We start from the raw sequence: 6,002 nt of genomic DNA on the forward strand, positions 1-6,002 counted from the left end.
CACCCGAGCCCGACCCGGAGAGAGGTGGGCGGGGCTTCCGGGAGGGGCGGGGCCTGCGGGAGGGGCGGGGCCGAGTGCCGTCCAGTTCTCCCAGCCTCTCTCCTGCGGGGTGTTCCCTAGAGGCGGGACGATGCTCCTGACTCCGGCTACCTGGATCCAGCTTGAACCCAGAGCAAGCCTAGAGGACTCGTTTTGGGGCAAGGTTCAAAACCTTAAGCCTCAAAGGAAAGTTCAGAAGGAAATTTTTGCTGATGGATAGACAAAAGGTTCTTGCAGAAAACACGGGGTTTCAGACCCCCACTAGTCTTTTATTTGGTGATGGTGATCGCAGGGACGGAGTGCGCTCCGGGGGCCAGTTAATGACTCTGAGAATACTCGGATATTCAGCGAACTGGGCAGAGGACTCAATGTTGGGCCCCAAGATGTAGTGCCCTACCTGTGGTGCCAGGGGCCACCCGGGACGCTGGGGACTTAGGGGCGCATGTGATGAGGGTGTACACATAAGCCTCTGGCTGCTGAACTTCTTCCCAGTGCCCCTATCGTTACCCCATCCCTCAACTACCACACACACACACACACACACGCACACACACACACACACACACACACACCCTTGCTTCTTGCTTGCTTTTTATTTTTATTTATAAAGTCCAGTGTCTTGCTCTGATACTTTCCCCCGCTTAAACCCAGTAAAGAAACAGAAACTTGGGGAAAAGGGAGAATGAATGGGTCCTATCAGATTGGAACTGGAAGTTTTACCTACCTTGTTTTATCTTCACCAAGACTTTGTGTAAGAACATGGTGTTGTCCTATTATATAAACATGAAAACAGGCTCAGAGATATTAAAGAACTTGCCTGAGGATTTTCAGTGACTAGGGAAGGCCAGAAACCTTGATTAGTGTTTTTTGCTTTTGCATATTGCACTTTTAAAGTTTTATCCTACATTATCCCAGTCACTTTCTTTACATGTTGCCATAATCTGTGTTTGCTTTTTACACTCCTCTCCTCTCCAGTTGAAGATTTATATTCTAAGAAGAGAAAGTAGAGTAAGAAAGACAAGAGACTCGTACTGAACAAACCTTAGGTTTTCAATTTTGGTGAAATATAGGGTGCTCAGGTTAAATTTCAGATTAAAAGGATTATTTCTTTAGGTATACACTTACACTGAAATGTCAGTAGTGCACACATAGTAGAGGGGTAAAGGCACTTGCCTTGCATGAAGCTGATCTGGCACTACTGGGTGTGGTCCAAAATCAACAACAACAAAATTGTTTCCTGATCACATTGTTGATGTAAAAAATGGCATATTTTCCAACTGTAAAAAGGAAGGAAATTATCACATGCTACATACATCACAGATGAACTATGAGGAAATCATGAGGCTATTGTGTGGAATACACCTGTCATTAAAAAAAAAAGAACAACAACAACAAAAAAAAAACTGTGAACTCACTTCCATGAAGAATCTCAGGTAGTCAAATTCGTAGAGACAGAAAATACTGGCTATCAAGAGCTGGGGGATGAAGTAAGGGGAAGCTGTTTAATGGGAATTGTCTGGATTTTGTGAGATGAAAAAAGTCCCAGGGAGTGTTCCACAACAATGTTAATATTCTTATGCCACTGAGTTCTATATTAAAAGATGGTAGGTTTTTTTTTTTTTTTGGAGGGAGGTGGGGAAGCTGAGTCACACCTGATTGCTCTGGATTACCAGGGCTGTGCTTGAGGGACCATATGTGATGCTGGGGATCAAACTTGGGTCAGTTATGAGCAAGAAAGTGCCTTACTCACTGTACTCTTGTTGGACTGTACCCTAAGACAGTAAACTGGGGGGGTACACCTGATAGTGCTTAGGATTTAATCCTGGCTCAGTGCTCAGAATCACTCTTGGTGGTACTCAGGAGATCATATGTGATGCTGGGGATTGAACCCAGGTAAGCCATATGCAAGGCAAATGCTTTACCCTCTGTACTTTGTCTCTGACCCCTAAGAATACACATTTTGTTGTAGTCCGTTTTGTTTTGGCTCCTGAGTGAGCCACAGGCTACTCCTGGCTCAGTGCTTGGTTTCTTTGGGGCTCCTGCTTACAATATATGTACTTCAGTCTGCTGAGTGATCCCTGGATCCTATTATGTATTTATAATTTAAAAATCAGGGGAGGGGTATTAAACACAGATTTAAAAAATTCACCTTAGGGGCTGGAGCGATAGCACAGCAGGTAGGGCATTTGCCATGCATGCGGCCAGCCCAGGTTCAATTCCCAGCATCCCATATGGCCCTATGAGCACCGCCAGGAGTAATTCCTGAGTGCAGAGCCAGGAGTAAACCTTGTGCATTGTCAGGTGTGACACCCCCCCCAAAAAAAATTCACCTTACTCCCTATTATCTTTTAAAGATAGCAGTTAAACTAGATGAAATTACTTATGTATTGCTAATTTCTCTGGTTAGAATATATGCTCCACAAGGTCAGATGTCCAGCTTGTAGCCACATTCCCTGAGTTAGTTTGGCGTCTAACCACTTGCTCAGTTAAAAACTGCTAAAGGCTGGTATCGAGCTCAAGCTTTATAGGCTGGAGACCCAGGTTCGATTCCTGGCACCTGATGGTCCCCTTACCCCAAGGATCTCTAAGAGCAACCGAGTTTGGCTGTGAGATAGTCCTTAAGCACTAATAGGTGTGGCTCTTCAAAACACAACAAAAACCCCACTGCAAAAACCCTGCTGACTTAAGTATGGTCAGTCCTGCCTCTTGCATTCTGGATTCTTCCTGTATCTTAAAACACAACCCCTCTTCTATATTTGTCTTTCTCAGCTGGATTTTTCCACATCGCTTTTTATTATCTTCCTCCCTCCTTACCTTCAGAGCAAAATAAAATTCCACTTAAAATTTTTCATTTTACTGTGTTCATATTCTTTCCACTCTTCAGTCCTTCCTACGCTGCTTTCTACCCCATTACCACAGAGCCCTAATTCTCATTAAGGTGACTTGACCAGTAACCTCTGCATCATCATACTACAGGATAGTCCCATCCTCAACCTCTCAGCAGCAACTGCTGGGCACTGAAATCTTCCCTTCGATCGAGTCATTTCCTTGTTTCCTTTGCAAGCTCTTCTTCCCCTAAGTCACCGCTGAATACTGGGATTCCACAAACTCAGTCTCAGTAGGTGCTTTCATGCCAATTGTTGGATGTAGGGGGCTGGAGTGATAGCACAGCGGTAGGGCGTTTGCTTTGCACACGGCTGACCTGGGTTCGATTCCCAGCATTCCATATGGTTGCCTGAGTACTGGCAGGAGTAACTCCTGAGTGCAGAGCCAGGAGTAACCCCTGAGCATCGCTAGGTGTGATCCAAAAAGCAATAAAAATTTAAAAACCCCAGATGTTGGATGGAGGCAGTTTCGACCTTACTCTTAAGCTAATGAGCACCCAAAACAGAGGACTCCCGTTTCTAGCCGAGGCCTTTCATCCAAGCACCCAGGCCAGCACTTCCAACTCCTCTGTCAGCTACATGGATGTCTCCACACCTCCACACAATTAATCCTTAATGATTATTTCGCGCTGCTCTCTGAACAGAATCATTTATGTAACCTAATCAGGTGGGGTGTGGTCCCTACCGTATCCTCTGGTTTCTCTTTCACCATCTTTGCTCTATCTACCTACACAATAGGATTTTGAATTATGTGATTTATCTCAATGTTAGTGGCTAATTTTTCATCTTACCTCATTGAAAGGGGTAGAGCAACAGCACAGTGGGTAGGGCGTTTGCCTTGCACGCGGCTGACCCAGGTTCAATTCCTCCTTCCCTCTTGGAGAGCCCGTCAAGCTACTGAGAATATCTCGTCCAGACGGCAGAGCTTGGCAAGCTCTCTGTGGTGTATTCGATATGCCAAAAACAGTAACAAGTCTCACAATGAAGACATTATTGGTGCCCACTTGAGCATATCGATCAACGGGAGGATAGTGCTATAGTGCTACCTCATTGAAGAAAAAAAACATCGAACAGTTTTGCACTGAAATGACGTTGTTCAAAGACTTGCTTGTTAGATTGCTTCAGTCTTTATTTCCAAGAAACTTGATTGCATTAAGTTAGAAATTACTATACTTAAATGTTTATTTCATTGAATTTCCCATTTACCTTTATATGTACTGCTTTCCTGCTAGGAAGCTTTCCCAGGGGATTTGCCCATTAAACTTCTGCTTTTCCTTCATCATAATCAGCTGTGGAACTCTGGGAACACAGCTTTCTGCTTGATGAGATTCTTCACTTAGTACTTCTAAAGGGCTCATTCTAATAGCTGGCATGTGCAGACCTATTATCACCTTCCTAATGAGGTCAATTTCCTCCGTTATATAAAACATAGTTTTTCTGATATTTGTCATATCCTTACTTTTATTCCTATTACTACATGTGTGTTTGCTTAAGAATCTCGTGGGCTAACATAGTACCTAGCACGGGATATGGTATTTTAATAAAAATTCTTATTTATGCAAAACTGCAGAACTACAAGGCATCAAAAGGACACATACATATCACAGAATCTAACACTATGATAGTCTTGGCTGTCATATCAAAAAACTTTTGGTTTTTGGGCCATATCCAGCTGTGCTCAGGGCTTCCTCCTAGCTCTGCACTCAGGATTCACTCTTGATGGTGCTCCGGGGGACCACACGGGATGTGGGGGATTAAATTCGGGTTGGCTGGATGCAAGGCAGGACCTTGCCTGCTATAGTTTCTGGCCCCCAAATTCTTAAATTTAGGTTTAAAAAGTATGAATGCCTAAATACAGGGTCAAAAAGTTGATATCAAAGAAAGCTAAAGGGAGGCTGGAGCAAAAGCACAGCAGGTAGGGCGTTTGTCTTGCACACGGCCAATCCAGGTTCGATTCCCAGCATCCCATATGGTCCCCTGAGCACCGCCAGGACTAATTCCTGAATGCATGAGCCAGGAGTGACCCCTGTGCATCGCCAAGTGTGACCCAAAAAGAAAAAAAAAAGCAAGCTGAAGGGGCTGTTACTTTATCACAAATTAGGAAGCTGGTAAAATATCCACATACTTATTGCACTGGGTCCAGATGAAGGAATATTCGCATTCACTGTTAATCTGGAGACGAGTCACAACCACACTCGTATTCTCTGGGTCTTGGGACTGCCTGAAGCTGACTGGAACTAGGTCTAGGAATAACCTGATAAGCAGGAAGGCGGAAATGCATGGGCAGTTCAGCTTGATCTCTCTTCTATATGGGAATGACAGAAAATCTGAGTCTCATAAGTTCACTTATGAGTCACCTAGGAGCATTGGTTTTTATTCAACGGGAAGATAAACCTTGGTAAGAACTAAGGTTATTCAACAAAGCAGAACAGGCTTCCTGGGCTGGTGACTAATCATGTGCTTCTCCAACTCTTCTCTCACTCCTGCAGGACTCTTTCCATAAAACGGCCTGCTTCAAAAATATGATTCCAGTTAAAAATGTGTCCCTTATACTTTATTACCATACAACTCCTTTACTTACCAGCACATTCAAACTCTGCCTTGTGAAGAGGTACTTTGCTTGTCTTGTGGTTTTACATGTGACCTGGCATAGGGCCCCATTTATCAGGACCAGTTGAAATTAGATTTAAGCAGGTGGATTGGGCTGCAGTGATAGCACAGCAGGTAGGGTGTTTGCCTTACACACGGCTGACCCGGGTTTGATTCCTCTGTCCCTCTTGGAGAGCCTGGCAAGCTACTGGAAGTATCCGGCCCGCACGGCAGAGTCTGCCAAGATCCCTGTGGCGTAATTGATATGCCAAAAATAGTCACAAGTCTCACCATGGAGACGTTACTGGTGCCCGCTCGAGCAAATCGATGACCAACGGGAGGACAGTGCTACAGTGCAAGCAGGTGGATGATAATGTTCGTTAGGGCAAGGAAGAAGAAATCACCCACAAGGAAACCATACTTAATAGCATGGTTCGATCAGTTTCTTTGGTTTAAATAATTTAAAAATAAATTTCTAAGTGCCCTATT

Source organism: Sorex fumeus, unplaced genomic scaffold (assembly GCF_029834395.1).
Source record: "Sorex fumeus unplaced genomic scaffold, SorFum_2.1 ptg000095l, whole genome shotgun sequence".
NCBI lineage: Eukaryota > Metazoa > Chordata > Mammalia > Eulipotyphla > Soricidae > Sorex > Sorex fumeus.